Consider the following 11,823-nt stretch of genomic DNA (forward strand, 5'->3'; position numbering starts at 1 on the left):
TTCTGATGAAATGGGGCTCAGAGCTGATTTATATAGCAGTCAGCTACACCCCTGTTGGTGGGTTGGCCATTGGTTTGTGCAGTTACACAAATATGAACAAATCAGGCTTCAGTACTCAGAGTAAAGAGGAGTTTCCTCATAGCGTACAACGCAATGGGAGAAACCATATAAGGCAACATTTGATATATATTTAGTGCCACTATTGCCCATTATACACCCTGTCCACCTAAAATACCCAGAAATCTTCACATAACAACTTCCTCTTACACGTATCATAAGTTTCACACACACCCTTCTAATACACTCTTTTAAAAAAAGTTTCCAGAAGCCGCTGTTCTCAACAAAGCCACAGAAGAACATTTTTGGAACATTTTTGTTCTTAGTGTAGTAAACATTCTAATATTCTGAAAGACATTTTTCCACTATAAAGAACATTTTGTAGAATGAAAAGGTTAATGAATGTTAAAGTTTCCTCATTGATTGATCAATGCTAATAAAGAGCCATGAGTTTTAAGACTGTATTTCATCCAAAACCATCCCATTTTCCAGTCATTTGGCAAAAATCTCATTTAAGAAAAAAAAAATCATTTTGATTCAATTGATCAAAACAGTAACTGCATTATATAATACACTGTACCACACAAGTAAATGAGGTGGGGGTTTTTCTCTCTCCAATATCTGTTGATAAATCCATAGATTGCTGGAACATGTACTCAATAAATGAACTGTGTTGAGAAGCAACTCAGTCATTCTTATCAGTATTCAGATCAGCTTGTTTAATGTTGCAAGATCACAGTTCACCAGAATCTCATCTCACTTATGGAAGCACCACCAAACTTTGAATCAAACTTGGATGGTTTGAATAGCCACACTTCTGCAACATCTTGTAAATCTATTAAATATTACCAATATATTTGAAAATATCTGCAAATATTATATTGCTTGAAGCAAAGCTCTCATGACTTTAAATCAGTTTCACTGTTGGTTTTCTCTTTAAACTTGTTGTATCATACTACTGTTCAAAAGTTTGGGATTACAGTGATTTGTTTTGTGCTTTTTAATGCTTTTATTTGGCAAAGATGCATTCAATTGAAAATTACAGCAAATACATCCCCAGTGAAAAATAAATATACTTAATTCTATTACAAATATATTTAATTTATGATAAGTATACTAAAATAGATTGGCATGTCTATACTAACTGAAAATACATTCTAAGTTTAGTTAATTCATGCTTTCCTCAAGCACAAACTTAGTGCACTACAAATTCATTTGTAAAATACTATATTTTTTACAAATGCATTTGGGCAAGGATGAAATATATATATTCATCTTTAAGAGAGTTCACTGGCTAGGTTCTGAATTCTATCTACAAGATGTTTTAAACTTGTTAAAAGTGATTTTCACACATACCCATATAAACTAACTGGATGGAACCTTTGAAAGAGGACGCTACTTCGTAACCCCAATGACATGTCCATGCTCACTCAGCCCAACAAGTGTCGATAAGGGATGAATGAAGCAACGTATCTTATGATCCTGTAGCTGTATGAAGGCCGTATAATGTATGTCTGTGGGGATTGTTTGTATTGTATGTTGTCATATAATTTAAGAAAACAAGGCCTATGCATTATGCAATGATTATGGCACAAGAGACAATATCACATTCTGTGTATTGATATTTGTTTGTTCCTTCACCCCTTAAAAGTGTCTTAAGTATCGTAATCATTTGATTTTAACATCGGCCTAAATATAGGCTACAGTATGTTCAGTGAAGGGGGCTTGAAAAGTCAGTCTCTCCTCACCTTATACTTTCACGAGCTCTGAAATTCACCAACAATTGGTTTTGCTGAACTTTTGCTAAACATCTGAACTCAGAAGAGTGCTCACTATTGGGAATCTGTGTTGCAGATTTAGCACATTTTTCAGAAGAAACATTTAGAGTCTAACAAACCCAGCAAACAACCCAATTGCTGGGTACTCAGTAGAGTGCTCACTATTGGGAATCTGTGTTGCAGAGTGAGCACATTTTTCAGAAGAAATCTTTAGAGTGTAGAAACTCATTGCAGCTAAAGACACAAGTCTGAGCATTATTTTAAGATGATGCTGTGTAATTTTTTTTTTTTTTAAAGATGAAAATGTGAGGTGTGAATTGAAACATCCGGTATGTTTCTGCTAACTGGTGCTGTAAGGGCAGACTTTCCAAACACAACTTTTGCATTTAGCACAAATGTAACAATGGGGGATTTACAAATAAAACAATTAAATTTGTTAAATATTGAAGTAATACTTCAGTAATTTATTTTAGTTGAATCCTCTGTACAAGTAAATACAATACAATACAATACACTGTATTTGAGTTCTACTTGTTGAGTATAAAAATAGTATAGATAAAAATTAATATTTTGAGTTAATGAGCAAATAATAATAATTTATAATCATGCAGTACTTTTTTTTATAATTATGACCTTTACCTTTTTTAATAATTTAACTACACTTCACATTTAGTGCTTTTCACAATTGTGCATGGTTACAAAGCAGCTTTACATACATACAGAAAGTAGTTTCAAAAGTAAAGATGTAAACGTATAGCTGTTAGTTTGAAATGGTGAAAGACATCCACTACTTGATCAGAGGGTTTATTTTAGTAATAATTTAATAATTTATGCATTTAGCAGATGCTTTTATCCAAAGCGACTTACAGTGCATTCAGGCTATACATGTTTTACCAGTATGTAGTATATTCCTAATACACTCCAATGCAACAGTACCAACACACTTTTTTTCGCCATTAATGGTTCTTTATGAATGCATGGAATGCAGCCCTTTGGCCTGTCAAAATATTATGAATTACTAAAACAATTATAAAACATTATCCTGACCAGTTCTTAAAATTACACAAAAAATAAAATGTCAAATAACTTCAGAGACGTTAACTGCATGAAAAGTAACAACGTAAAATGTATTAAAATAATTTCTATTCATGCGTCACATTTAAATCCACAGCGTACTGCAAGACCCTCAAACCGCCAAATCCTTTCATTGCGTTTTACATTAGAAACACTTGTGCAGTGCATTGAGAGTTGAAGCACGCAGAGACAACGGGCAGAGAAATGTTACGCATTGCATTAAATCTGCATTTACTGAAACATAGCCTAGGTCTGCACATTCACATTCTGCCACCAACAAATGGAACTGTGCCGATTACTGCGCCAATATTAAGACTACTCAGCAATTCACAGTCTTTAATTCCACATAATTTGTGCTTTCATCAATGGAAAATGTCTGAAATGTCTCGCATCTAATAAAGCGAGAGCGCTTGCGTCGCAGCGACCCGGGTTCAAATCCAGTCCGTAGTGTTTGCTACAATGATTGTTCAAATGTCTGTCCCCAGTGTGTCACTGATGTTCTCCGGGTGAGTGAGTTAGCTGGGATTGTTAGTAAAAGACGAATTGTAAAACTGTGCCATAATTTATAAAGATTCATTGTTTGCATTAAAAGCACACAATAATGATGTTATTAGCACACTTCAAATTTACTTTGAATGCCATTGCAGTGCGTTTTAAAGTTACTAAAAGTAAATTATTAATTAGTATAATATCAATACACGTTTAACACTCTTAAAGTGTAATTGTAATGTCAGCAAAATACATTTGAAGTTGATGTTGAGTGAATTCTGCATTTCAAAACTTAAATACAAGAAGGGATATTTAAAGTGTACTTAAGTATACTTAAAATAGTTCCACTTTAGCACAAACAAGTATATTTATTACAACTTTAGTCGTACGTAAGCACTGCTTAATGCATTTAGTACAAAATTAGGTGTTCCAATTTAGCAGACTTTAAGTATACCAATGTATAGTGTGCCGCAAATACATTTAGTTATACTAAAGTACATACGAACAAATTGTGCTTAAGTATACTATTTTTTCACTAGGGATTTACAGCATAATGCTACAAAAACCTATTTAAAAAATTCAGTTTTTTATTGTATTATTTTACAATATTACTGTTTTGACTATAAACAGGATTTAAATGACATGAGTAAATAAATGATGACAATTTTTATTTTAGAACATTATTTATATATTTTAACACTCACATGGAAAAGATCTGAAAAGACCAGTTTAGGTAAGTCCACTCATAAATTTGGATACAAATGTTAGTGCTAAAGTCATGTTCTAATGTTCAGATGCAACACATGATGTTCTGGTCTCTTGTGTTAAAAATGTTGGTAGTTCGGTGCACAAGATCCTCACAAAAACAGTAATGGACAGAATGATGGAATATGGCAATGAACAAAATGACAGAAAATGACATCCACAACACAATCCAAAAATATTGTAATTTGGTCATCACCTTTAATTATTCCAACAAATGTATTTATTGTAAAGTTAATGTATGTTTTTAGACTTACTCTTGTTGAGGCTGTGTGCTGTGATGCGTTGTCTGTGTATCGTCAAAATACTTTGGTAATAAATATATGCTTATTACACTTTTAAGGAATATGCTAAACACAAGCACACTTTTAGTATATTCCTAAAAAGTAGGCTATAGTAGAAATACTATATTAATACATATATTCTTAGTTACACTTTTAAGGAATATACTAAACACAAACATACTTTTAGTGATGTTTTAGTGTATTTACAGAAAACATACTTATGTTATTCTTACTTAAAGTATATTTTATGTGCACTTTGTGTAAGAACATTGATGAATACACTTTTAATGGGTTTTTAATGTACTTTATAACCATGTGTAGGTCTACTGCAATATATTTTAAATATGTATTTATTATTTTAATGTTTGGAAAAGTACACTATTTTGAAAAACATTTGAACATTTACAATGTACAAACGTTTGTCGACTATTATTATTAAACGACACCAGCCGCTGAACTGTTAGTGAGCATTCTGGCGTAATCCATGCCCGCATTTGGGCTGAATCCATAATTGTCCTCAGAAAGTCTACTCACTGACTGGGAGACAAAGAGCTCTTGGCTAAATTGATTTTCAGTCCAAGACGCTCCAGGTGGTTGATCAACAGCGACCTGTGAGCGAGAAGTTCCTGTTCCAATCTGGCTAATACCAGCCAATCATTGAGATAGTTCTTAATGCGGATTCCCATCTGCCTCAGAGGGGAAAGAGCCAGATCAATGCACTTTGTTAAAGTGTGCGGGGCCAGAGACAGTCCAAATGGAAGGACTGTGGTAGGTATTATAGTAAATAATATGATTTAGATGATATTATGCTAGAAGTTAATAGTCTCTTATTGGCATGTTTACATCGGGGAGTCAAGGAAGGTGATCTTGTCTGCATCCTTGATCTCTGTCAGATTCAACCAAAGGTGGCGCTTCAGCACCACTAAATTGGCCATCGCCATGCCAATCGCCTGTGCAGTGCCCTTTGTAGTGCTCAGTGCCAGATCAGTCGATGTGTGCAGCTCCTTGAAGGAATCAGCACCGGCATCATGTGAAGCGCCGCTGAGCCTAGCCAGCCGCTGAATAAGTTCTACCTGCCAGAGCGGAGGTGGTCCTGCAGGGCTTAGATGGATGCACCGAATGTGCCTTCAATCCCAGGGCCGATGGAGGGCGAGATGTCCAACAACCGCCTCTTCCAGAGGGGGAGCTTGCCGTCTAATCAGCTGTTGGTGAGCTCTTCAGGAGCCAACCAATCCAGGCCGAGTTCCTCCATGGATTTCATGAGGAATTTGCATGCGAATTAACTCACTGACAACACTGATCAGGGTTGCCTTTATGAAAGAAGGCGATCTGTGTGCGAAGCACGGCGAGACTCATTCTGACTGCTTCTTCAGATTCCAGTGAGGAGACGATCTTCACTCTGAAGGAGAAACTTCTGATGAAATGGGGCTCAGAGCTGATTTATATAGCAGTCAGCTACACCCCTGTTGGTGGGTTGAAGCGCCATTGGTTTGTGGAGCAAATATGAACAAATCAGGCTTCAGTACTCAGAGTAAACAGGAGTTTCCTCATAGCGTACAACGCAATGGGAGAAACCATTTTAAAGGCAACATTTGATAAATAGTTAGTGCCACTATTGCCCATTAATAGTAACTAAATATAATGCAAAAGTATAGATCTGTCTAGTTTTGTTCCCCTTCTCATATCCTCCTTATCAGAGCCCCTGAACATCCTGTCCACCTAAAATACCCAGAAATCTTCGCATAAAAAGTTATCTTCCTCTTACCCGTATCATAAGTTTCACAAACACCCTTCTAATACACTCTTTAAAAAAAAGTTTCCAGAAGCCGCTGTTCTCAACAAAGCCACAGAAGAACCATTTTTGGAACATTTTTTTCTTAGTGTAGTAAACATTCAAAGCAAAGCTCTCATGACTTTAAATCAGTTTCACTGTTGGTTTTCTCTTTAAACTTGTTGTATCATACTACTGTTCAAAAGTTTGGGATCACTGTGATTTGTTTTGTGCTTTTTAATGCTTTTATTTGGCAAAGATGCATTCAATTGAAAATTACAGCAAAGACATTCGTAGTGAAAAATAAATATACTTAATTCTTTTTCAAATATATTTAATTTATGATAAGTATACTAAAATAGATTGACATTCTAAATGTAGTTATTTCGTGCTTTCCTCAAGGACAAATTCATTTGTAAAATACTATATTTTTTACAAATGCATTTGGGGAAGGATTAAATATATATATTCATCGTTAAGAAAGTTCACTGGCTAGGTTCAGAATTCCATCTACAACATGTTTGAAACTTGTTAAAAGTGATTTTCACACATACATACTGTCACGAATCCGGTCCATGCACTTCCGTTCGCTCACCACCAGAGATCACCCGCTCACTACTATGGACTCTTGCACCACACTACTGTTGCACTTCACCTGGACTACAGTTCCCATCATCCATTGCACTGATTACACACACACACAGCTGAATGCACTGATTACACACACAGCTGAATCCAATCAGACATGCTACATAAGCCATGGACTTCCTCTCTCTCACGGCTGTGTATTGTAAGCACATATCGCTACCCTAGTTGATAGCTACTTTGCAGAGCCAGTTCCCGTTCCTAGTTTGAGGTCTAGTCTAGTCTGGTCTCGTCTAGTTGCCTGTTTCCTGATTTTCGCCTGTCCTGGATTATCCCTCTCGTCTCACCCTGTTCTAATACTGTTTGCCCCTCGCCTGGACCATAGCCTGTGTTTCGTATTAACCCTTTGGAATACCTTGTTTGGACATTGTTCGCCGGAGATCGACCACGCCCGCTCACTGGACTACTCTTGTGTCTTGCCCTCAATACACCTGTTTGCCATTATCTGACCCTTGCTTGTTTTGACTTTGTTGTAGAATAAAAGCTTTGCATATGGATCTGCACGCCTCTCGTCTCGTCGGCTCCGTAACACATACCCATATAAACTAACTGAACGGAACCTTTGAAAGAGGACGCTACTTCATAACCCCAATGACATGTCCATGCTCACTCAGCCCAACAAGTGTCGATAAGGGATGAATGAAGCAACGTATCTTATGATCCTGTAGCTGTATGAAGGCCGTATAATGTATGTCTGTGGGGATTGTTTGTATTGAATGTTGTCATATTATTTAAGAAAACAAGGCCTATGCATTATGCAGTGACTATGGCACAAGAGACAATATCACATTCTGTGTATTGATATTTGTTTGTTCCTTCACCCCTTAAAAGTGTCTTAAGTATTGTAATAATTTGATTTTAACATCGGCCTAAATATAGGCTACAGTATGTTCAGTGAAGGGGGCTTGATAAGTCAGTCTCTCCTCTCCTTATACTTTCACGAGCTCTGAAATTCACCAACAATTGGTTTTGCTGAATTTTTGCTAAACATCTGAACTCAGTAGAGTGCTCACTATTGGGAATCTGTGTTGCAGATTTAGCACATTTTTCAGAAGAAATCTTTAGAGTGTAGAAACTCATTGCAGCTAAAGACACAAGTCTGAGCATTATTTTAAGATGATGCTGTGTAATTTTTTTTTTTTAAAGATGAAAATGTGAGGTGTGAATTGAAACATCCGGTATGTTTCTGCTAACTGGTGCTGTAAGGGCAGACTTTCCAAACACAACTTTTGCCTTCAGCACAAATGTAACAATGGGGGATTTACAAATAAAACAATTAAACTTGTTAAATATTGAAGTAATACTTCAGTAATTTATTTTAGTTGAATCCTCTGTTGACCTGTTATGATTAAATGTACAATACAATACACTGTATTTGAGTTCTACTTGTTGAGTATAAAAATAGTATAGATAAAAATAATATTTTTAGTTAAGCAGCAAGGATGTTGGTTCTCCCACACCGCCGTTCCCCACAGAGCTGCCCGTCCCGACAGCAATGTCAAAACTAAAGCCACCTTGGACTGTTCGGTAGAAAAAGTCAAAGGTTGCAGAGAAAAGAACATGGAGCATTTAGTTAAGAACGCTCTACAAAGATTGGGCTCACCAGAGTTCCATCTCGGCGTGGAGTGACCAATGTTATGCGTCTTGTCTTATGTCTGCTTGTTCGTCTGTGTCTTGTTCTTTGTTGCAGAATGAGCTGTTGAGCCTGTCTAACGTGCCCAAGGAGTACCTCGACCTGAAGGAAGTGTTCAGTAAGTCCCAGGCTGCTTCTCTTCCTCCACATCGTCCCTATGACTGTGCTATAGATTTAGTACCAGGTACGCTCATAACTCGTTACCAGTGTCGTCTATGGGCCTCTCGCCATTTGAATGTAGTTTAGGTTACCAGCCACCCATTATTCCTGACCTGGAATCCGAAGTCGCGGTCCCCTCTGCTCACGCCTTCGTCCAGAGGTGGCGTCACACTTGGAGAAGAGCCCGTGAGACTCTCCTCTGGGTGGGAGCGCGCACTAAGGCTCAGGCCGATCGCCACCGGTTGAAGCCTCCCGTCTACGTCGTTGGTCAAAAAGTGTGGCTTTCTTCCAAGAATATTCCTCTCCGCCCCGTTTGTAATAAACTAGCACCAAAATGTATTTGCCCATTTACTGTCACTAAGATTCTTAGCCCAGTGGCAGTCCCCCTCAAACTTCCTCCGGCGTACCGGAGAATTCATTCCGTCTTTCATGTCTCTAAATTGAAGCCTGTTTTTCATTCACCCATTAATCCGCCAGCCCCGGTTCCCCCCCCCGCCCGCGCCTCGTAGATGGGGAACCAACTTATTCGGTCAACCGTATTCTGGACTCGAGACGGAGGGGACGCGGATTTCAGTACTTGGTGGACTGGGAAGGTTACGATCCAGAGGAGAGAAGTTGGGTTCCTGCCAGGGACATTCTGGATCACTCCCTTATTGATGATTACAATCAATGGGTAAGTTCGCCTGGGAGAGCCAGGGGGCGCTCCTAGGGGGAGGGGTACTGTCACGGTTCATGGGTTCACTGACTCATTTTCACTCTGTGTGTGTGTGTGGGTGTGTCAGTGATTGCTGCTGATTGTTGATCTGCGCCAGCTGTAGCTCATCAGCTCAGCTATATAACACCTGTGCTATCCGTCCTGTGTTGTCAGATCGTTTGGTGTTCCTGCTGTGTTCAGTTCTCTGATCCTGTCCTTCGTATCATGGGAGTTCGGTTCCAGGATTCACCCCAAGGATCATATGTTCTCGGGATATCCACGGGTGCCCATTTGCGTCACTGCGCTACCAAATTGTTTTTAAATATTTTTTTTTTTTTTTTTTTTTTTTTCCACTAGGGATTTACAGCATAATGCTACAAAAACCTATTTTAAAAATGCTATTTTTTTTTATTGTATTTTACAATATTACAGTTTTGACTATAAACAGGATTTAAATGACATGAGTAAATAAATGATGACAATTATTTTAGAACATTATTTATCTATTTTAACACTCACATGGAAAAGATCTGAAAAGACCAGTTTTGGTAAGTCCACTCATAAATTTGGATACAAATGTTAGTGCTAAAGTCATGTTCTAAGGTTCAGACGCGACACATGATGTTCTGGTCTCTTGTGTTAATGTTGGTAGTTCGGTGCACAAGATCCTCACAAAAACAGTAATGGACAGAATGATGGAATACGGCAACGAACAAAATTACAGAAAATGACACCAGCACAATCCAAAAATATTGTAATTTGGTCATCACCTTTAATTATTCCAACAAATGTATTTATTGTAAAGTTAATGTATGTTTTTAGACTTACTCTTGTTGAGGCTGTGTGCTGTGGTGCGTTGTCTGTGTATCGTTCTACTTCTCCTTATCAAGATTTCCGTGTGTCACAACAAAGGGGCAAGAAGAGCTGTTTTCAGAAATGTGCCCACAAAAATGTCACGCACATCACATCACGGCATGGGTTTGTGATTTTCAACTGCCGTGTTCTTTCTCTTGCAGTCTGAAAGAAGGCACAATCACACACACCCTTCACTAAAAAGGAGCATACTTGTCAAAGAAGGAAAGTGATTAAGAGGTAATGGGATCAAATCTGCATTACTTCTTTAACACCGTTCAATGGAGTCTGGAGCAAGAGCAACCCAGGTGGAAAAGACAAGTATTAGAAAAATAAGTTGAAGAAGTATGTTTATAATGCATGTGTATTCCCAACATGCTTATTTGAAGTGCATTAAACATATATTGAATTGCATTGAATTGAATTTCTGAAAATTATACTTGGAAGTACTTTTGTATTAAATATATGCTTAGTTATACTTCTAAGAAATATGCTAAACACAAGCAAACTTTAATATATTTCTAAAAAGTATACTAGAAATACTTTGGTAATAAATATACCCTAGTGAAAAAAAGTATGCTTTAATGTATTTGTAATATATTACCTGTTTTAATAGTACATTGCAAATATACTAACAAAAAATGTACTATCTTTAAATATATAAAAAGTATATTAGCATCATGCTTTTGTCTATTTTCACAATACAACTTTTAACACACTTTAAAACAATTGTGATTTAGTATATTTTCAAAAATATACTTGAATTAAAAGTTCTGTTTATTTTTTTATAAGTATATTTATTTGCACTTTTCTTAAATATATTTTATGAATATTTTTTTAACTGTGCTGAAAATGATCATTGTAACAATGCATTGGAATTATACTTTCAAAGTACATTATTAAATAACCTGAAGTTGTAGTATATTTTAAGTCACATTTTTGAGTACATTTTAAGTTGACTTCTTCATGCGGGAATCAGTTTTTAGTCTCTTTCAATATGGTTTGGAAGTGGAATGACATACAGTTTGTCTTTAGACCTAATAATTACACACATTTGAGTGATTGAGGACGGACAGCAAATACATTATGAGACACTATAGAAATGTTGAGGATATATTTAGCTGAACATCTCTAAAACAAAATGTTCCTCCACGCAAGCTCTTTAGCTAAAGCGATCTGTTTGTGGTGCATGCAGAAGATGCCCCATCCTCACACTCATAATTTCACAGAATGTTCCGTCACTTAACTGCACAACAGAACTGATCCTCTTTTAAAGACTCGTGTTATTACAGGAATGACAAAGAACACTGCTCACTGAGAGAAACAAATGTAATGCTGTTCACTTTATTTAAACAATTCCTTTTGATTTAACACCATTATATCAGGTTTCCCGTTCAAACACGACTGCATCATGTTGAACAGACCTGAAACTTTTTTCTTTTAAATAATGATTTTGGAGAAAATATGTTTGTATAGAGTATAGGGCTATAGGTTATTATAGCTAATCAAAAGCTAATCAAATAAATACATAAACAATAGTAAATATATTTATTATTTATATTTATATATATTTACTAATATTTACTATATTTCACTGGGGGGGGGGGTATTAATTGAATTTACAA

At 36.6% G+C, this 11,823-nt stretch overlaps 1 protein-coding gene across 2 annotated transcripts in view; it reads right to left on the reverse strand.

Annotated features, from left to right (window-relative positions):
- The window catches only part of LOC107566739 (uncharacterized), a 26,275-nt gene extending 16,048 nt beyond the window's left edge, over window positions 1-10,227 (reverse strand). Inside the window, exon 1 of one of the 2 annotated variants that reach the window (XR_001606545.1) lies at window positions 10,175-10,227. The gene's annotated coding sequence lies outside the window, so the exon portion shown is untranslated. Of the gene's footprint in view, window positions 1-4,417; window positions 4,460-10,174 lie in introns of those variants that run through there. The other variant, XR_001606544.1, reaches the window with a different exon arrangement.
- Window positions 10,228-11,823: the final 1,596 nt, after the last annotated feature.

Source organism: Sinocyclocheilus grahami, unplaced genomic scaffold (assembly GCF_001515645.1).
Source record: "Sinocyclocheilus grahami isolate Dianchi unplaced genomic scaffold, SAMN03320097.WGS_v1.1 scaffold1097.1, whole genome shotgun sequence".
In the NCBI taxonomy this organism is placed as follows: domain Eukaryota; kingdom Metazoa; phylum Chordata; class Actinopteri; order Cypriniformes; family Cyprinidae; genus Sinocyclocheilus; species Sinocyclocheilus grahami.